Source organism: Bacillus rossius, assembly GCF_032445375.1.
Source record: "Bacillus rossius redtenbacheri isolate Brsri chromosome 9 unlocalized genomic scaffold, Brsri_v3 Brsri_v3_scf9_1, whole genome shotgun sequence".
Taxonomy (NCBI): Eukaryota; Metazoa; Arthropoda; class Insecta; order Phasmatodea; family Bacillidae; genus Bacillus; species Bacillus rossius.
Genome location: NW_026962012.1, coordinates 20534619 through 20556920, shown reverse-complemented (window position 1 = coordinate 20556920; position 22302 = coordinate 20534619). Strand labels below are relative to the sequence as shown.

At 38.1% G+C, this 22302-nt stretch overlaps 1 protein-coding gene across 1 annotated transcript in view; it reads right to left on the bottom strand.

The window, feature by feature from the left end:
• Positions 1-22302, bottom strand: part of LOC134542617 (GMP synthase [glutamine-hydrolyzing]) — a 417842-nt gene that overhangs the window by 131928 nt on the left and 263612 nt on the right. The gene's annotated exons all lie outside the window — the stretch shown is intronic.

The following is a 22302-nucleotide window of genomic DNA, read 5'->3' as shown; positions in this document are numbered from 1 at the left end:
GTCAAGGCCACAGAGGGAGGGGGGCGAATTGTCATGTCCACCATTTTGGCCTCGGCTGGTATGATAGCACAAGCCCCAAGTGCGCAACCCCTCCTACACAATCTATGGGGAGGAAAGTTAGTTCGCCACCCGCCCCTAGATGGCAGACAAAGGGGAATGTAAATTAAGGTAACTTTGTCTACCTGCCCAGCTTAATTCAGGCCAATTATGTAAATACCCAGTGTTGTGACAAGAAACCTGTTAATTATACAAGTGAATGTAACGAGTATTGTAATTCGAATATGTATGCACAGGAAGGGTACAGATGTGCCCTCCCTGATGAATATGTACATACCTTGTATATTTACTCTGGCTTAGCTAAGCCAGGCAGAAAGCTCTTCCCAGGATTTCTGGGCAAATAAAAGTGACAGAATACTTGAGCAGTATTAATTCGGCAGCGACCTCTCTGGAGGACTGCTCCTACACCTACCTCTCCCTGCTCTTGGGCAGCGACCCCAACTTAGGGACCGCTCCCGCTCTTCACCTCTGCCCGATCTCCCCCTGCTCTTGGGCAGCGACCCCTGTTCGGGGACCGCTCCCGCTCCTCCTCCCTGCCTGGGACAAGTCAGACTGGATAAAGTTGTTGCTGCAGCATCAACAGCCACTCTAAATAAGGCTACTAATTCAGAGCCTGAAGAGATCTACATAAGTAATACACTAATTATAAATTACAGCCATGGAAATGAGTGATTTATAATTATACTTTAATACTCCTTTTTATTTCAAATACGAATATTTAAACAATCGAGCTGGATGGCTACCTTTTAGATTAAATTTAAAACCTACGTACTGCAGCACCCCTATTAGGTCAGCGTACCAAGTCAGCCAAAGAATAATTGTACTGAAAAACAAATAATCTCATTAGTTACGTGTGTCAAACTTGTGAAATTCCTATGAACCAGATAAATTATTTATCACATTAAGTTTATGGTGATATTGTCCTCATGTGGTAAGGAATTCGTTAATTTTTTTAGGAAAATAAAGTTCTGTTTCACATAAATACTAAGTATGTGAGGTTGAAGAGGCTAAATAAATATCTTATTAAACCGTTAACAATATGTGAAAAAAGCATTTGTTGCAAAGCATGATTTTTAAAATTTATTTATAACATTATTGTTTTTATATATTTAATTTTTTACCAATGTTGATTTTGATTTCGGTAGTAATTTGAGAAAACCCGAGGAAAGTTCTTATGCACAACAGACGTAGGTTAGTGATGGGTTGTTACAGCAATTTACGGTATCTGTTCCAAACTGATACTGATACAGTGATGTACCTAGATACAAGTATCTGATACTTTTGTATCAGAGCAGTAGCGGTCCCAGGAAAAGACAAGGTATCAGCATTCTCATTACAGGGTACACATCCTCCGTGCCGTCATCACCAGCGTAAAAAGGTATCGGTTCTCTGATACATTATTTATCACGCCCTGTAATTCTCTACCTCTGTTACTCTCATGCACGCCTGATACAGCCAGTATCAATCAGTTCAACATTCACTGCAGTTCGTCCTGGCCGTCTATTACCACGTACATTGTGCGGGCTGTCATGCTTTGTAGTTAGTATCTTTATAGTGAAATAAGGAATGGATAAGTGCAGGAAAAAGACTTCATTTGTGTGGAATTTTTTTACGGAAAATAATGAGTTTGCTAATTGTAATTTGTGTAAACAAAAACTGAGTTATAAATCATCATCGACTAATCTGAAGAAACATTTTAAACGTAAACATTGATATAGTATGCTCAGTAATGTACGTATCTGTTTTTTTATTTTTTTTATTTTTGATAAAATCGTAATCTTTTAATGTATGAAAACACTAGTTACTAATTGTTTTCGGAAAAAAAAGTCCTAATGTTGATTACATCTGTTATTAGTGTCAACTGAGAATTTATTTGCATTTTCATAGCTGTTAGGTGCACAAATATAAATGTTATATTTTGTATTAATGTACTTTTTAATATTAAAATTTCATTAGTTTTATTATTGAACAAGATTGTGCACGCACTGCGCACTGAGCGTACTTTGATGTGGGACAATAACCAAACGACTCGTAACAATTTCGCTTTGCGCCTCTCCTTCAACGCCTTCCCCTGCGCTTCCTCACCTACATTATTTCCCTTCTTTATCCCTTATTCGTCGTTCCTGCTCCCTCCCTTTTCACAAGCTCCGCCCAAGTGACCGTCATCTGCGATCGGGTTCTGCGCACGCGCACATTGGCCGTGGTGTTGTTCCAGGCGGATTCTGAACTGATACTAAAGTACTTGATACTTTTCAAGTGTACTCGTTTGCCGTCCCTGATACAGGCGCGTATCAGTGTCAAAGTAGCAGGTTGATACTTTTCGACCCACCTCTAACGTAGGTAAGGAAATGGCCAATACCAACTAACAGAACTTCAACCGACAAAGCTGTCTGCTTTCTTCACGTGCGAAAATATTGATTATGATTTTGGACCAAACATATTTTATCAAATTGTCACTCTGCCGAACAACCTGACAGTATTAGGTTTGTATTTATTATTTTTAACCAGGCAATATTGCAATGTGGACGTTTGCAATTCTTATACCAGTGTAGAAATTGATTATTTCTAACTGAAGTTTAATTTTTTCTGGGACGTATAAAAAAAGAGACGAATCATTGTTCGGTGAAAACAAAAGATGTGGTGAAAGATTAATTCTTAGAATTTCTATTGGTATCCACTTCAGAACATAATATCAGCCACAGGAGTGAAGCAGAAGAGAAAATCCTAAAATTAAGGAAAATAGTCACTCCAATGTAAAACAAAGTCTAACCTTCTGTTGGCAAAAAAATAAGAAACTTTATTCAGATCTGGATTTTAAACTAGTAAGTCAGTGTATTCTACCTTGCTCTATTGTGGATAAACTTCTAATTTTTAAAAATTTGTTTGACTAGCATTTTTACACTGAGCTGAATGCAGTAAATTAATACGTAAAGCATATAACTTCACTTATGATACAAGACCAGCTAGTGAAGAAACGAAAATTGTTTTGATGATTTGTATATAAAATCCAGCAATAGCAGTGGTGTGTTTAGGGGTGTAACTTGAGATTTTTTTTTTCAGACAAAAAAGTTGTTCTCATGAAACATTAATGCAGCCATCTTTTGAAACTTTTTTGGCAGCCTAAATGCCGCACCAAATAATGTGCGTAGGTTAAAAATTAATTTCAGCTACGTATCCACTGCACTGACGCCTTGAGAACAACAGTAAGGGCACACTGAGTTCTTCCATACCACCCGAACTCCTTGGATCATTTATGTTAACTCAGGTGGACTTTAGTGCGACTAAATAAGCCTGAAGTCTAAATCCATCTGTTCTCCGCTTTTGCAACAGCTAAAAAGTATCTGTAAATAGCTCGGAACGGGATCCCAACCGATTTGTGTTCAAATATTTATCACTGTCCAAAAATTCAAGTCGTTTTAGAAAATAGTAACATGCCGTATCCGTTAATTAAATTGTGTAACTAAATACGATCTGAGACCTAGAATACAATGCTCACAATGTGTCAGTGCAAACACCATTTTCTTTCCGAAGTTAAATTGTTCTTTACAGAATTGGGAAGTGAGTTTGACTTGCACGTTTTCTTTAGGAAGTTGGTTAAACATTTGTTTCTAGTTTAGTTATTGCAAATTCAAAATATATTTTGCAATTTCAAAATATATTTATATGTGTACGAGTATTAATGCTTAATTTAAGATGTTTTTATTTCTAGTGTTAGAATAAAATCTATTAGTAAGAAGTGTTTTTTGTCGCGGTATGGAAATTTTTTGTAAATGTAAGCGTGACTGTATGTGGAAAACCTTTCATCAATTAAATGTGATGGTACTAAAAGACTCGATCACTTTTTTTTTTTTTTTAAATTTTATTTTCATGCTTATAAATCTAAATATTTGCTTGAATTTGTTAACACTTTTTTCTCGCTGTTTTAGGTAGATTTAGAAGATATACTACCTATTGTAGCCATTATCATGGTTCGACTTCCGGAATTTTTTTTATAGTGTTTCGTTTCATAGTCCATATACTACAAAATTACGTAGTATGTGGATTAAAAAACGTTAAAACGTAATTAAAGTTATTTGCAATTCAATTCACGGATATAGTCTACAGCACAGAACTTATTTTATTTCTCAAGTAAACAATAAACAATGTGGAGAAGCGAGGAAGGAAAAACGATAATTTGATCCCGCTGGTGCATGTAGCGATAGGCAGAGTAACCCGCCTTGTCCGCAGATAACGCGGGTACAGGCAGTAACTGGACTCCAGCAGACACTCGATGACAAGAGAACCTTCCCAGGCCGTCGCCCACACCACTTCGCAAGATGACGTATTTCGCTCCGCCCATCCACTAGCTGCAGCACGTGGCCGGTAGCCCAGCGCGCTACTAGGGAGGCCCCTTAACTTTATTAAAGTTCAATAAAAATTCAATTACAAGCCTTTTGTAAAGGGTCCTGACCATATTGATGAATAAATGACTAACTCCAGAGTTAGGAAGAAAAAATCGTTGATCTCAAATGTTTCGGGTTTGTTTCAAACCAACGAAAATGAAATAAAGTTATCCACATTAATAAGTGTAAATGGTTGTATATAACTTTTATTACAACCAAAAACCTAATTTAAATTTTGAATATAAATTTATTTAAAACTATTGCATAAAATTGTATTTGTAAATATTTCTACATAAAAATAATGTATGCGATATTCGTTTGATGGAAACACAAACATAAGTTCAGTTTCCTTTAGTTAAAAAAAATTAAATCATCATCCCCAACATATTTTAATTATTTTTTCTTGCTTAAAAAATTGAGGTTATTTATTTGTCTTGTTTTCGTATTCAAGTAGCAGCTGACACTATTGTGCGGTCATTTTGGTGTGCGTTAAACAGTAGTTAAAAAAGTCTAACAAACTAAATCGGACGACAAAAGATAGAAAAGGTTTTCTATTTTAAACACAAGTAAATATTTGGTTAAATGCAATTCGTTATTAAATGATTCTTAAGTGTTGTTAAGATACATTAAAAATCTTAAATGATGATGGTGAAATAGGTCCTTTCATAGAATAATAATATGGTATTGCTAAATCAAATCATTGAAAATACAATATGTTTTCTTTTTTCTTAAGTTAAACTAAAACTATATGAGCTTGTTATTTAAAAAGTTTTTTTTTTTTTTCGTTTCAGTTATTTTATGAATTTGGGTGGTATCAGAAAAAAAAAGACTATAGAAAAGAGTTTGATACTTTTAGAACATCGAGTCAGGTGATGTTCGACGTTAAACTGAATAATTGTATATGTGTGGCAGTGATCTACGATACCGTATATTATAAATCAGAGGTGCCCCCCCCCCCCCCCAAACACTATGACTAACCCCACCTAAACTAATGATGGCCCCCCCCCCCACCCCGAATTTTTTATGCCATTTTCTAAATGATTTACTCAATTATTTTATAATATTATACCTTTTTAATATTATATTTTATTACATTTTGCATTAATTAAATCTGATTTTCTAATAATAATTTTGGTCATATCAGGTAATATTTCCATCCTGAACCGACAGATGCCAAACTGCTTTTGTTGAGGAAAGTGCGGGGTTGCCAATTTGATTTACAAGATCCCTTTCAATTATCAAAGCACCAGAATCGTATTTTCACATTAGAAGCTATAATTATGTAAATAATATATACATTTTCTCGTCTTTTAACCACCCCCCCCCCCCCCCTGAAATTTTAATGACGCAGTCTGCGTCGTTACCCCCCCCTTGTGGGCACCCCTGTATAAATTCAGACATCATATTCTACTATTAAGTATAGAATGATGGAGAGTTATGTTACTTAGGTTAAGTGACATAACTAGTTTGTGTTTTTGAATTTGTTATATTTAAGAATCGAAACCAACATCATGTAAAATCTATACTCATCGAACTTTACTGCATGTTATACCTAAGCGATAAAATTTTTGGAATATGCGGAAATATTGTAACTGTCTCTGTCTATGTCACATCGAAAGTCATGAGATAAGAAGACTAATGTGAAGGTGATTCAGAACTTTACACTACGTATCGTATTCTACACTACAAGGAAATAAAACTGTAAGGTGAGTAGTATATAATAGGGGCGCCTGCGGCTGGCGCCGGCGCGTGGATTGTGATTGTCGGTCCGCCATCTTGGATTGTGACGTCACGGCGGCCATCTTGGATGACCTTGATCTTTGACCTTGACTTTGACCCCGGCGGCCATTTTGGATCCTCCATCTTGGATCCGCCATCTTGGATGACGTCATTTTTTCTCGAACTTTCCGTCATTTTGTTTTCCACCATTTTGAATTATGACGTCACCGTTGCAATTTCCGTTACGCCCGCCATCTTTAACTTTTTTATTTATTATCCGATTTTAATGAATTTTTTTTTAAATTTATAAAAAAATTGAATTAATAAAATTTTAATAAAAATATTTTAAAAAAAAACTTTTACGACACGGAGCTCGGAGTCCTCGGTTCGAACCCGATGAGGTCAAAAAAAAATAAAAATGGCGACAGGCTCCTTCCTCAATGGTGGTTGCAGGCAGACTGACCCCCACCACTTTTTACCATGCTTATATATCATCAGGTAGTATGACGACATGTCCGCCATCTTGAAAATCCGTAATTTTTATGTTAGAAAATCGGGAAAATTTTTTTTTAAAAATAAAAAATTAAATAATCAAATTAAATAATAAAAAATCTTTAAAACCACCGTTGCTCTTTTCGTTACGGCAACCATCTTGAAAATCCGTAATTTTTATGTTACAAAATCAGGAAAAAATTTAAAAATCATCAAAAAATTAACTCATTAAGGAAATTAATGATTCCTGACCTTGGTTCGATCCCTGACCGATACAAAACAACTTTAATTTAAAAAATACTAAAAAAAGTGTTAGGTTTTAGAAAATAAAAACACCACAAGTTCTTTTAAATAAAAATTTATTACATGAATTCTAATCTACTACAAGTACAAAAAATAATACACAGACAAATTACTAAAGTTTTGGTTAAGATTTATTTCCGCATTTAATCTTGTGCTGTTCAAGACACTGTATAGCTGTGAGTCCTGATTTTCGAGGTCGATTAGCAAAATACTTAAAGCACATCTTACACATATAAATCTTATGTTGATGTTTTGTAACCTGGGGTCTCACAAGTCGGGAGAAGTTTTTGATGTAGCAGTAGTGTGCAGAACCACTTTCATTTGTCACAAGCAACAAATCGAAATGATTTTTTCTTTCTTGTTTGGTTACCCTAATCGGACACACCTTATTATCCTCATTTAGCGCATACACATTAACTGAGACGTCAGGGTTATTTTTCTCAAAAACTTTTATCTGATTTAACGGTGGCGGATAGCACAGTCCATCGAAGTTGTACTTATTCTCCAAAGCATAATACCTCTTATCAACACGGTTTTGATGACTTCCCTCGACAAATCTGGCCAAAATACTCCATTTAAAACAAAACTGATCCTTCAAGTTTTGGCAATTGACTACTGCTCTTTTGTTGACTATCGCCTCAGGTAAGGCAGTAAATGATGATGTCTGATGGTATGGAAGCATACTATCACTTGATTCGTTTCCTATACTCATAATCTTGTGACTGTCCAGACTGTTACAATGCGAAAAAACCTTATCGCATTTGTCGCACTTATATGTCTCTCGAGAGATTGTCAGAGATCTACTGCAGGTTATTGATGCACCACAATATTTGCATTGATGCGATGTACGCTCTTCATTAATTGATGTCTGGAATGCAGATGATGAAACGCCAGCTGATGGTGGAACAGCACGTATCGTTGTCTCCTCTGCAGCAGGTATCGGGATCTCCACAGCTGTCGACACCTCAGCCATTGAGCTCTCCGCTGCCGTGGTCTCCTCTGCAAATGGTATCGGGATCTCCGACTCCATCATCGTTTCTGCCATCGAGGTCCCCGCTGCTGTCGGTAAACATTCTATTCCGGTCGACATAACTAAATCTCACGAAACTTACTGAAGAGAGCACGTCCGTACTGCACCGCGGCCAGAGGTAGACTGAGGGTCCACTCGTCTGAACCTCGCTTATATACCCGCGGTCTACTGGATTACTACATGAGTCAAAATATTGTCTGTATTTAAAATTAATTTTTATTAGGTACCTAAAAATTGTAGAAATAAAAAACAAACACAAGTTCAGGTTTTACACATTTATTTATAAAAAGTACACAAATACATATTAGGTTAAGGATTCAAGCATTTTCACAAGCAAAGTCTTAAATGCCGCACGAACTGACTCGTCGACTCCGGTTCCAACTGGTTCGTTGACTCCGGTTCCAACTGGTTCGCCGGTCATGGTATCAGGAACACAGGTTTCCAGCTGGTCATCTTCTGCAACGTCGACAACTCTGACAAGACATGGTCGGTGACGTCTGTGACCACGTCTACGCCTGGGCTTTGGCTCAGTGCTAGTTGGAACAGATTCACTGCCTGAACTGCGACGTCGAGACACACACCGTTTGGACGTCTGCGTAGAAGCATCACAGGTCGCAACAGGTTGCAACACGCTCATGTTTGGTGTTACACGTGCAGACGAGGCAACTACCTCAGCGATGCTAGCAGGAAGGATTGTGTGTGGTCTCATGTGATAGACGGCACAGTTTCCATGTTCGCAACAATCTACCAGCTGCTGGGTCGGTTCGTAGGACACAGGAAAGTGCACAAACCGCCAATGCTGAGCGCCTCCATCACAGGTTTCTGTATATGTACGTAGATACCCGGAATCCCAGTAGCTGTACACGACACTGCTGAAGCTAGGTCTTGCGCTCACGTACACGTTAGCAGGATGAAACGTAAACATCTTCTTGCAGGTCGAACGTCAACTGAAGACACGTACGTAGGTACAACATTTATATATGCAGACTCCTACTAACACTGTGTGTGCCATCTCTGCATTAACTGCGAGTTTTTACAGGCACAGACACGTTCAAACTTGTCACTTGGCTGCACATCGTATATTGCACTAAGCTTGCGCAGGGAAGGACAGCCGTAGTCGGTCTGTATATCTACGATTTCAGCTGCTCCGTCGTCACACAACTTGCTCAGCCATTTCTTCTGTTCGGGTCCGGCAACGTAGATTATTTCGTTTTGAACTAGTAAATCTCCAATAGTGTTTTTCACTTGGTGGTACGGAATTTTTCCTTCGTCCCACTCTAGTCCGTGATAATATTTACATAGCCATTCGTTCGACCGTTTACTTTTTTCGTCTAGTAGTTTCCACGGATACGGAGGTCGGAAGCTTCGAGTTCGAGTCTTGTCTCCGGATGTGACGCTAATTTCCTTGAGCACGAATCCATTTTGACTCTGGAAACCTTGCAGGTTGCAGTACATCTTGTCGCTAGCAATGCTCGGTCGTAACTAAATTATTATCGAAAACGAAACAGTATTTATGTCAGAATTTTCACAAGTTTGTCTCGACAATTGTACGAAGCAAGGCGATCGTGAAGTATCAGACAAAAAGCATAGGTGTTTGGTGGAATATTTCCGCTAGTCGTTATCTCGATCCTACAGTCGATGATGTTTGAATTTATACGATCATCCTGTTTGGAAACGTCAAACACCATTAACGGTGCCTTGTTCTTGAAACTGTCGGGACTCAGTATCGGTGACTGTATCCGCCCGTAGTAAGCTTGCTGAAACTTGGCATACATTTGATATGCTAGAAGAAATCTTCCACTTTCAAAATCCATGTTCATGTCAACGTACGGATAACTTTCGCTGTTTAAAAATATTTTTACATTGCGTATTTGACAGTTATCGAATACGGAGCGACTTACTCCTGCATTGAGCTGTCTTCCGGTCTGAAGCCCGACGATGATGTATCTTGGTTTTTCCGTAGCGAAGCTGGACTTTACTATCCAATTGATACGCTGACTATGAGGCAAGCCAGGATAAGTTTCCAGGCTCCAGGATCGGAATGGCACATCGAAGTTCTTGCCATTTTCTATGTTCTTCAACATCTTGACTCGTTCAACGGTGCTCACTTGGATGTGGGGTAGCATCCACTCGATAGACTGTAGTGTTAGCGAGACATCTTGAGGGTTTTCTGCAGCGGCGACAATTGCATTAATGTGCGTGTTGGCTAGAAGCAGTACGAGCTCTTGTTTCGAATTAATGATTATATGCCTGTAGTCCTCAGCGAATCCGAGAAGCATGGACAGAGGAACACAAACTTCGAACTTCCCTTCGGCATAAACCGGAAGCTTATATTCATCCTCGAGAGCCCAACAGTAGATGTATTTGGTTCGTATGGGGGCACCGGTGGGTGGTGGGGGATCGGGGATCCGCGGCAGTCACCTTAAGGCTTCGCTTCATCAGCCATGTTGGATTATGTCACTTCCGCCAGCCATACACGCACGAAAAAGTGTCCCGTTACATTCATCAACCATGTACGCAAGAAAAAATGTCCCGTTACGTTCATAAGCCATGTACGCACGAAAAAATGTCCCGTTACGACGGACAGACCAGCTCGCCAGGACGTCTCGCTATGAAAAGTATTAGGCGGTAATAAACAGCCAGGAGGTAACGAATATAAGCCTACTTCTACACGTGTTATGAACGCCGGATACATACGGCCAGGCCACCATGTGTTTTGGCGCGCTCTACTTCCACGACGCGCAACGGCACCGGCAAGTTTTTATTACTACCTCCTCTCAAGTTCTGATCTCCTAATACTTCACAGCAGAGAAGCGCTGTTGGTCGGTGCCCGTAGGTACTTCCTTCGTACGCCTAACCTAACCTAACCTAACCTAAACTAACCTCACCTAACCTAATCCATATGCTAATCTATGCTAACCTAACCTAACCTAACCTAAAATAAACTAAACTAAACTAACCTCACCTAACCTAATCCATATGCTAATCTATGCTAACCTAACCTAACCTAACCTAACCTAACCTAAACTAACCTAACCTAAACTAACCTAACCTAACCTAACCTAATCCATATGCTAATCTATGCTAACCTAACCTAACCTAACCTAACCTAACCTAAACTAACCTAACCTAACCTAAACTAACCTAACCTAACCTAACCTAATCCATATGCTAATCTATGCTAACCTAACCTAACCTAAACTAAACTAAACTAAAATAAACTAAACTAAACTAAACTAAACTAAACTAAACTAAACTAAACTTAACCTAACCTAACCTAACCTAACCTAACCAAATCCATATGCTAATCTATGCTAACCTAACCTAACCTAACCTAAACTAAACTAAACTAAACTAAACTAACCTAACCTAATCCATATGCTAATCTATGCAAACCTAACCTAACCTAACCTAAACTAAACTAACCTAACCTAACCTAATCCATATGCTAATCTATGCAAACCTAACCTAACCTAAACTAAACTAAACTAAACTAACCTAACCTAATCCATATGCTAATCTATGCTAACCTAACCTAACCTAACCTAATCCATATGCTAATCTATGCTAACCTAACCTAATCCATGCCAATCTATGCTAATCCATGTCAATCTATGCCAATCCGTATGCCAATCTATGCTAATTCGTATACCAATCTATGCTAACCTGTATGCCAATCTATGCTAATCCGTATGTCAATCTATGCTAATCCATATGTTAATCCATGCTAATCCATTTGCCATTTTGTATTTCTAGTAATTTCCACCAACTTCGAATCATGTCGTCACCATTGCAATTTTCGTTACGGTCGCCATCTTGAAAATTCGCAATTTTTATGTTAGAAAATCGGGAAAAATTTTAAAAATCATTAAAAAAATTAAATAATCGAATTAAATAAAAATCTTAAAAACCACTGTTGCAGTTATTGTTACGGTCGACATCTTGGATTATATAAATGTTGCATATTTCGTTACACCCGCCATCTTGGTTGAGTACCATATCATTCTTACACTTTTCGTTAAGACCGCCATATTGGGTCCTATTAATGTTACAATTATCGTTATGGTCGCCATCTTTAAATTTAGACACCATCTTGAAAATCTTTATTTATTATACGATTTTAATGAAAAAAAAAGTTCAAAATTCATCAAAAAATTAACTTAATAGAATTCTGTTTATATCGATTCCCGTCCTTGATTCGAAACCGGCGAGGGCAAAAAATATAAAATCAACAGATCCTTCCTCCACAGAAGCCACCTTCAGACTGACCTACCTCCACCAATAACAAGGTATTTACCATCAGCTGGTATGACGTCACCACACCTTTGACCTTGACCTTGACCTTGACCTTTGACCTTGACCTTGAAATTTAACCTTAACCTTGAAATTTGACCTCGACATTGATCTTTGACTTTGACCTTGATGTCCATCACGGATCCGTCATTTTATGTTCAGTACATGCTAGCGGTCATTGCCACCATCATGTTTTCGTCTGCTGGAGGTCACCATATTGTGTGTACTTGTCTTACCATCATGCAAATTCTATTCTAACATGCTACAGTGCAGTAATAATTTATTATTGCTGAGGTGCCCACCATCTTGAAATTTGACCGCCATGTTGAAATCATGTAATTATTTAGTTAGAAATGCGGGAAAAATTCCAATAGTCTCCGAAAAAATCAATTATTAATTTACAAATTGAATCGATGGATCCATGTCCACGGTTAGATTCTTGACCAGTGACAGTTGTAACTAATTATTAAATAAATTTTAAATTCTTTTTTCCGTTACCTTTCGCGGAGTTTATTAATCATAAGTCAATATACCTAACCAAAGAATTAATACAGTGACGATAAGCCTATCATGAAAGTCTAATTTTTGAATAATCTGAATAACCTATAAGCCGTTCATGTACAAAACCGCACATAAAGAACAATTGTCTTCAGTCCATGAGACCGAGTCATGTCATTATCAGACGTATAGGCTAGTCATTTCAGGACCACATGACCTTCGTCGTTAGCTAATTATATTCAATAAATCCATCGTGACATTTTTATACATTCTAAAGGAGCAAGTAACCTTGAAAAATATTTTAGTAACACCAAGAGGTGATAAACTAGTAAATATTCAATCACTACATTTTGTACTACGCGCAATCAACAAAAAGGAAGCACCATCAACGAAAAGACAGCACCACCAACGAAAAGGCAGCACCGACTACGAAAAGGCAGCACATTTGGAAGCACCGACTACGAAAAGGCAGCACATTTGGCAGCACCGACAACGAAAAGGCAGCACATTTGGAAGCACCGACAACGAAAAGGCAGCACATTTGGAAGCACCATCATCGAAAAGGCAGCACATTTGGAAGCTCCATCAACAAAAAAAGGCAAAAAGGAAGCACAAGTTACGAGATCTAAGTCTTAGTTAGAAATCAGAATACAAGAAATAAAAACATTAAATTCTTATAATTTAAATTATTTATTTTATTGCTTTACATTATACAAATGCAAGTAAAACAAGCCATTATTGTATGTAGCCAGCATTCCTCAGTTCCTTGAGTATGAAGGATATTTCTTTGATGCACGAATAGTTTCCTGCACAAAGCGAACCATGTAAAAGTCTTAGCCGGTCAACCAATATGTTTGGATCTTTCCATGATGTGTAATCAATCTCTTCTACCACCATCTTCCTTACACCTTTATAAATATTACGATCTCTGGTGTCTTCCGTTTTACCACCAACCTCAGGGTAACTTTCATGTTTGAGACGGTGATCATCACAAGCTTGATCAGATTTATTTAATATATCACGTCGTTTCCACCGTTTCGGTCTCAGGACACCGCCACATTCTTCGATCTTGGCAGCTTTAGGTGTTTCATCATAGTCTATGTCTTTGTCAACAGCCTCAGAGTCACTGTAACATCACACGGAAAAGTTCAGAACTCCAATACGCTGTGTAACCTTTCTCAAAGACACCTTTCTGCTTGGAGATTCTCACAATGTCACCAACATTAGCTTTATGCTTGCGTGTATCTTTCTTATTCGTGTTGGTGAATACAGTCCCAAGCAGACGATCATCCTTTACATCTGTCGATGGTACATCCTCCATCGAGTACGACGTTAAAGTCGGTAAAGATGCCATCGAAGTCTCAAGAACAGGCAGTTACGCGACTTATGCACCAGAAGAAACAAACTAGGTGATCCGTACACCGTCGACGGCAGTAAAAAATTGGGCGTCCTGCTGTCTAGGACTCGTTTTTATACATTAACCGGTTTGAATAATACGCTAGTCAAATCAAGAACAATTTACTAAAATACTAGAGTCAAAAAAACATTAAAAAAATAGAAGTACCATCAACAAAAAAGGCAGCAAATTTGGAAGCACCGACTACGAAAAGGCAGCACATTTGGAAGCACCGACAACGAAAAGGCAGCACATTTGGCAGCACCGACAACGAAAAGGCAGCACATTTGGAAGCACCGACTACGAAAAGGCAGCACATTTGGAAGCACAGACTACGAAAAGGCAGCACATTTGGAAGCACAGACTACGAAAAGGCAGCACATTTGGAAGCACAGACTACGAAAAGGCAGCACATTTGGAAGCACCGACTAAGAAAAGGCAGCACATTCGGCAGCACCGACAACGAAAAGGCAGCACATTTGGCAGCACCGACAACGAAAAGGCAGCACATTCGGCAGCACCGACAACGAAAAGGCAGCACATTTGTCAGCACCGACAACGAAAAGGCAGCACATTTGGAAGCACCGACTACGAAAAGGCAGCACATTTGGAAGCACCGAATACGAAAAGGCAGCACATTTGACAGCACCGACAACGAAAAGGCAGCACATTTGGCAGCACCGACAACGAAAAGGCAGCACATTTGGAAGCACCGACTACGAAAAGGCAGCACATTTGGCAGCACCGACAACGAAAGGCAGCACATTTGGAAGCACCGACAACGAAAAGGCAGCACATTTGGAAGCACCATCATCGAAAAGGCAGCACATTTGGAAGCTCCATCAACAAAAAAAGGCAAAAAGGAAGCACAAGTTACGAGATCTAAGTCTTAGTTAGAAATCAGAATACAAGAAATAAAAACATTAAATTCTTATAATTTAAATTATTTATTTTATTGCTTTACATTATACAAATGCAAGTAAAACAAGCCATTATTGTATGTAGCCAGCATTCCTCAGTTCCTTGAGTATGAAGGATATTTCTTTGATGCACGAATAGTTTCCTGCACAAAGCGAACCATGTAAAAGTCTTAGCCGGTCAACCAATATGTTTGGATCTTTCCATGATGTGTAATCAATCTCTTCTACCACCATCTTCCTTGCACCTTTATAAATATTACGATCTCTGGTGTCTTCCGTTTTACCACCAACCTCAGGGTAACTTTCATGTTTGAGACGGTGATCATCACAAGCTTGATCAGATTTATTTAATATATCACGTCGTTTCCACCGTTTCGGTCTCAGGACACCGCCACATTCTTCGATCTTGGCAGCTTTAGGTGTTTCATCATAGTCTATGTCTTTGTCAACAGCCTCAGAGTCACTGTAACAATCACCGTAGAAGGAATCGTCTTCACCCAATTTACCGTAATAATTCGATGTTGATGATGTTGAAGTGTCTTCTTCGTCTTCATGCTTCCTTTTTAGGAGTCCATCATTTTTACAAAGTAGGAAAGATCTACTTGAATTCGGCTGGAATATATTCTCACTTTTCACGTTAAGGATTCTTTCATTGTCTTCATTATTCCGTAAATCATCAACCTCCTTCAATTTAAGTTCTTTGTCGAGATCGGAAGAGCCAAGAAAATTATTGTCGTAATGCAGATCACTCTTCCTTAGGATGGTAGATTCATCGTTGTCCTCTAGCTTGTACGCAGGCTTGGCGCTACAAGTTCTGCCATGTCTTTTTAGGCTCTCTCCCCGCGTAAACGACTTGCTACATCGAACACAACTTATCATATTACGCAGTGGATTTTTAACACAGTCATTCTTCTCGTGTTGTCTTTTATTCATTCTCAAGATAAACTCTTTACCGCAAAACTTACACCTATGTTCTTTCGATACAGCATCAGATCCCAAATCAGAATTCATATTAGTTACTGAGACTAATGCCAGATACCAATTGAGTGTTTTAAATTAGATCCAATACTTAAATAGAAATTTTTTCATATTTCATCAGCGAGAATTAATATATCTCATGCAAAAGTACTTTATGCATGTAGTTCTGCTTTTCAACAACAGATGTCGCCACATGTTGCTTGCAGGTAAATAATATTTAGTTCTTTTATGCAGGGTGCGGGATGCTCACTAACGATCGCAAAAGAAGGATGGCTTCGCTAGACTCCAAGGAAAAGGAAGTTCGTCTTGCATGTTGGTGCTCCACAGATGTCTCATGGCATAATATTAATTTGACTGAGTAATGATATGTGTTAATTCCACCTTATAAAAATATTGCAAGTTTTGATTTAGTAGCAGAAATTATCGAATTAAATGTAACTCCAAATAAAATGACATGTCTCATTAGACAAAAAAAATCCATGCAGAGAGCGGTTTCTCAGAATAGTCAGAAACACTTGAAGAAACCACAGGAATGATTGCAAGAACACGGGAAAACCCATCAAAATATTGACAAGAATAATCAGGAGCACACGGAGAAAACCATCAAAATATTGACAAGAATATTCAGGAGCACACGGAGAAAACCACCATAATATTAACAATAATAATCGAAGCACACGGAGAAAACCACAATAATATCGACAAGAATAATCGGAAGCACACAGAGAAAACCACCACAAGTTTTCTTTGATATCATAAAAATACAGAAAAAAAGTATTTAAAAATAAAAATAAATTTTTTATTAATTTATTTTTATTTTTAAATATTTTTTTTTCTGTATTTTTATGATATCAAAGAAAACTTGTGGTGGTTTTCTCTGTGTGCTTCCGATTATTCTTGTCGATATTATTGTGGTTTTCTCCGTGTGCTTCCGATTATTATTGTTAATATTATGGTGGTTTTCTCCGTGTGCTCCTGAATATTCTTGTCAATATTTTGATGGTTTTCTCCGTGTGCTCCTGATTATTCTTGTCAATATTTTGATGGGTTTTCCCGTGTTCTTGCAATCATTCCTGTGGTTTCTTCAAGTGTTTCTGACTATTCTGAGAAACCGCTCTCTGCATGGATTTTTTTTGTCTAATGAGACATGTCATTTTATTTGGAGTTACATTTAATTCGATAATTTCTGCTAGTAAACCAAAACTTGCAATATTTTTATAAGGTGGAATTAACACATATCATTACTCAGTCAAATTAATATTATGCCATGAGACATCTGTGGAGCACCAACATGCAAGACGAACTTCCTTTTCCTTGGAGTCTAGCGAAGCCATCCTTCTTTTGCGATCGTTAGTGAGCATCCCGCACCCTGCATAAAAGAACTAAATATTATTTACCTGCAAGCAACATGTGGCGACATCTGTTGTTGAAAAGCAGAACTACATGCATAAAGTACTTTTGCATGAGATATATTAATTCTCGCTGATGAAATATGAAAAAATTTCTATTTAAGTATTGGATCTAATTTAAAACACTCAATTGGTATCTGGCATTAGTCTCAGTAACTAATATGAATTCTGATTTGGGATCTGACGCTGTATCGAAAGAACATAGGTGTAAGTTTTGCGGTAAAGAGTTTATCTTGAGAAAGAATAAAAGACAACACGAGAAGAATGACTGTGTTAAAAATCCACTGCGTAATATGATAAGTTGTGTTCGATGTAGCAAGTCGTTTACGCGGGGAGAGAGCCTAAAAAGACATGGCAGAACTTGTAGCGCCAAGCCTGCGTACAAGCTAGAGGACAACCATGAATCTACCATCCTAAGGAAGAGTGATCTGCATTACGACAATAATTTTCTTGGCTCTTCCGATCTCGACAAAGAACTTAAATTGAAGGAGGTTGATGATTTACGGAAGAATGAAGACAATGAAAGAATCCTTAACGTGAAAAGTGAGAATATATTCCAGCCGAATTCAAGTAGATCTTTCCTACTTTGTAAAAATGATGGACTCCTAAAAAGGAAGCATGAAGACGAAGAAGACACTTCAACATCATCAACATCGAATTATTACGGTAAATTGGGTGAAGACGATTCCTTCTACGGTGATTGTTACAGTGACTCTGAGGCTGTTGACAAAGACATAGACTATGATGAAAAACCTAAAGCTGCCAAGATCGAAGAATGTGGCGGTGTCCTGAGACCGAAACGGTGGAAACGACGTGATATATTAAATAAATCTGATCAAGCTTGTGATGATCACCGTCTCAAACATGAAAGTTACCCTGAGGTTGGTGGTAAAACGGAAGACACCAGAGATCGTAATATTTATAAAGGTGCAAGGAAGATGGTGGTAGAAGAGATTGATTACACATCATGGAAAGATCCAAACATATTGGTTGACCGGCTAAGACTTTTACATGGTTCGCTTTGTGCAGGAAACTATTCGTGCATCAAAGAAATATCCTTCATACTCAAGGAACTGAGGAATGCTGGCTACATACAATAATGGCTTGTTTTACTTGCATTTGTATAATGTAAAGCAATAAAATAAATAATTTAAATTATAAGAATTTAATGTTTTTATTTCTTGTATTCTGATTTCTAACTAAGACTTAGATCTCGTAACTTGTGCTTCCTTTTTGCCTTTTTTTGTTGATGGAGCTTCCAAATGTGCTGCCTTTTCGATGATGGTGCTTCCAAATGTGCTGCCTTTTCGTTGTCGGTGCTTCCAAATGTGCTGCCTTTCGTTGTCGGTGCTGCCAAATGTGCTGCCTTTTCGTAGTCGGTGCTTCCAAATGTGCTGCCTTTTCGTTGTCGGTGCTGCCAAATGTGCTGCCTTTTCGTTGTCGGTGCTGTCAAATGTGCTGCCTTTTCGTATTCGGTGCTTCCAAATGTGCTGCCTTTTCGTAGTCGGTGCTTCCAAATGTGCTGCCTTTTCGTTGTCGGTGCTGACAAATGTGCTGCCTTTTCGTTGTCGGTGCTGCCGAATGTGCTGCCTTTTCGTTGTCGGTGCTGCCAAATGTGCTGCCTTTTCGTTGTCGGTGCTGCCGAATGTGCTGCCTTTTCTTAGTCGGTGCTTCCAAATGTGCTGCCTTTTCGTAGTCTGTGCTTCCAAATGTGCTGCCTTTTCGTAGTCGGTGCTTCCAAATGTGCTACCTTTTCGTAGTCTGTGCTTCCAAATGTGCTGCCTTTTCGTAGTCGGTGCTTCCAAATGTGCTGCCTTTTCGTTGTCGGTGCTGCCAAATGTGCTGCCTTTTCGTTGTCGGTGCTTCCAAATGTGCTGCCTTTTCGTAGTCGGTGCTTCCAAATTTGCTGCCTTTTTTGTTGATGGTACTTCTATTTTTTTTATGTTTTTTTGAGTCTAGTATTTTAGTAAATTGTTCTTGATTTGACTAGCGTATTATTCAAACCGGTTAATGTATAAAAACGAGTCCTAGACAGCAGGACGCCCAATTTTTTACTGCCGTCGACGGTGTACGGATCACCTAGTTTGTTTCTTCTGGTGCATAAGTCGCGTAACTGCCTGTTCTTGAGACTTCGATGGCATCTTTACCGACTTTAACGTCGTACTCGATGGAGGATGTACCATCGACAGATGTAAAGGATGATCGTCTGCTTGGGACTGTATTCACCAACACGAATAAGAAAGATACACGCAAGCATAAAGCTAATGTTGGTGACATTGTGAGAATCTCCAAGCAGAAAGGTGTCTTTGAGAAAGGTTTCACAGCGAATTGGAGTTCTGAACTTTTCCGTGTGATGTTACAGTGACTCTGAGGCTGTTGACAAAGACATAGACTATGATGAAACACCTAAAGCTGCCAAGATCGAAGAATGTGGCGGTGTCCTGAGACCGAAACGGTGGAAACGACGTGATATATTAAATAAATCTGATCAAGCTTGTGATGATCACCGTCTCAAACATGAAAGTTACCCTGAGGTTGGTGGTAAAACGGAAGACACCAGAGATCGTAATATTTATAAAGGTGTAAGGAAGATGGTGGTAGAAGAGATTGATTACACATCATGGAAAGATCCAAACATATTGGTTGACCGGCTAAGACTTTTACATGGTTCGCTTTGTGCAGGAAACTATTCGTGCATCAAAGAAATATCCTTCATACTCAAGGAACTGAGGAATGCTGGCTACATACAATAATGGCTTGTTTTACTTGCATTTGTATAATGTAAAGCAATAAAATAAATAATTTAAATTATAAGAATTTAATGTTTTTATTTCTTGTATTCTGATTTCTAACTAAGACTTAGATCTCGTAACTTGTGCTTCCTTTTTGCCTTTTTTTGTTGATGGAGCTTCCAAATGTGCTGCCTTTTCGATGATGGTGCTTCCAAATGTGCTGCCTTTTCGTTGTCGGTGCTTCCAAATGTGCTGCCTTTTCGTTGTCGGTGCTGCCAAATGTGCTGCCTTTTCGTAGTCGGTGCTTCCAAATGTGCTGCCTTTTCGTAGTCGGTGCTGCCTTTTCGTTGGTGGTGCTGTCTTTTCGTTGATGGTGCTTCCTTTTTGTTGATTGCGCGTAGTACAAAATGTAGTGATTGAATATTTACTAGTTTATCACCTCTTGGTGTTACTAAAATATTTTTCAAGGTTACTTGCTCCTTTAGAATGTATAAAAATGTCACGATGGATTAATTGAATATAATTAGCTAACGACGAAGGTCATGTGGTCCTGAAATGACTAGCCTATACGTCTGATAATGACATGACTCGGTCTCATGGACTGAAGACAATTGTTCTTTATGTGCGGTTTTGTACATGAACGGCTTATAGGTTATTCAGATTATTCAAAAATTAGACTTTCATGATAGGCTTATCGTCACTGTATTAATTCTTTGGTTAGGTATATTGACTTATGATTAATAAACTCCGCGAAAGGTAACGGAAAAAAGAATTTAAAATTTATTTAATAATTAGTTACAACTGTCACTGGTCAAGAATCTAACCGTGGACATGGATCCATCGATTCAATTTGTAAATTAATAATTGATTTTTTCGGAGACTATTGGAATTTTTCCCGCATTTCTAACTAAATAATTACATGATTTCAACATGGCGGTCAAATTTCAAGATGGTGGGCACCTCAGCAATAATAAATTATTACTGCACTGTAGCATGTTAGAATAGAATTTGCATGATGGTAAGACAAGTACACACAATATGGTGACCTCCAGCAGACGAAAACATGATGGTGGCAATGACCGCTAGCATGTACTGAACATAAAATGACGGATCCGTGATGGACATCAAGGTCAAAGTCAAAGATCAATGTCGAGGTCAAATTTCAAGGTTAAGGTTAAATTTCAAGGTCAAGGTCAAGGTCAAGGTCAAAGGTGTGGTGACGTCATACCAGCTGATGGTAAATACCTTGTTATTGGTGGAGGTAGGTCAGTCTGAAGGTGGCTTCTGTGGAGGAAGGATCTGTTGATTTTATATTTTTTGCCCTCGCCGGTTTCGAATCAAGGACGGGAATCGATATAAACAGAATTCTATTAAGTTAATTTTTTGATGAATTTTGAACTTTTTTTTTCATTAAAATCGTATAATAAATAAAGATTTTCAAGATGGTGTCTAAATTTAAAGATGGCGACCATAACGATAATTGTAACATTAATAGGACCCAATATGGCGGTCTTAACGAAAAGTGTAAGAATGATATGGTACTCAACCAAGATGGCGGGTGTAACGAAATATGCAACATTTATATAATCCAAGATGTCGACCGTAACAATAACTGCAACAGTGGTTTTTAAGATTTTTATTTAATTCGATTATTTAATTTTTTTAATGATTTTTAAAATTTTTCCCGATTTTCTAACATAAAAATTGCGGATTTTCAAGATGGCGACCGTAACGAAAATTGCATTGAAATAACATAGACTGTAAAAAAAAAATTGTGATGTCAAAATGAATTATGATCGGATGTTCAATATGAAAAAAAAATTCTTAAAATCTAAGATGTTTTATTGGTAAATATGTAGTTGAGCGGTATTTGTGAAAAAAAAAATGTTAAAAATCCGAAAATACCTTTATTATATGCTCTTCAACTTCCTCTTTTCATTAAAAGTGGCGGAGGTAAGAAATTCCAAATACTTTAGAAGATATCGAATTTTTAAATTTCATCACAATACCAGTGCATTCATGTGGCGTTAACATTGTTTCTTGTTTACGAGTATCAATTTTTTTATTGTATAATGATGTCACGTGATTGTTCG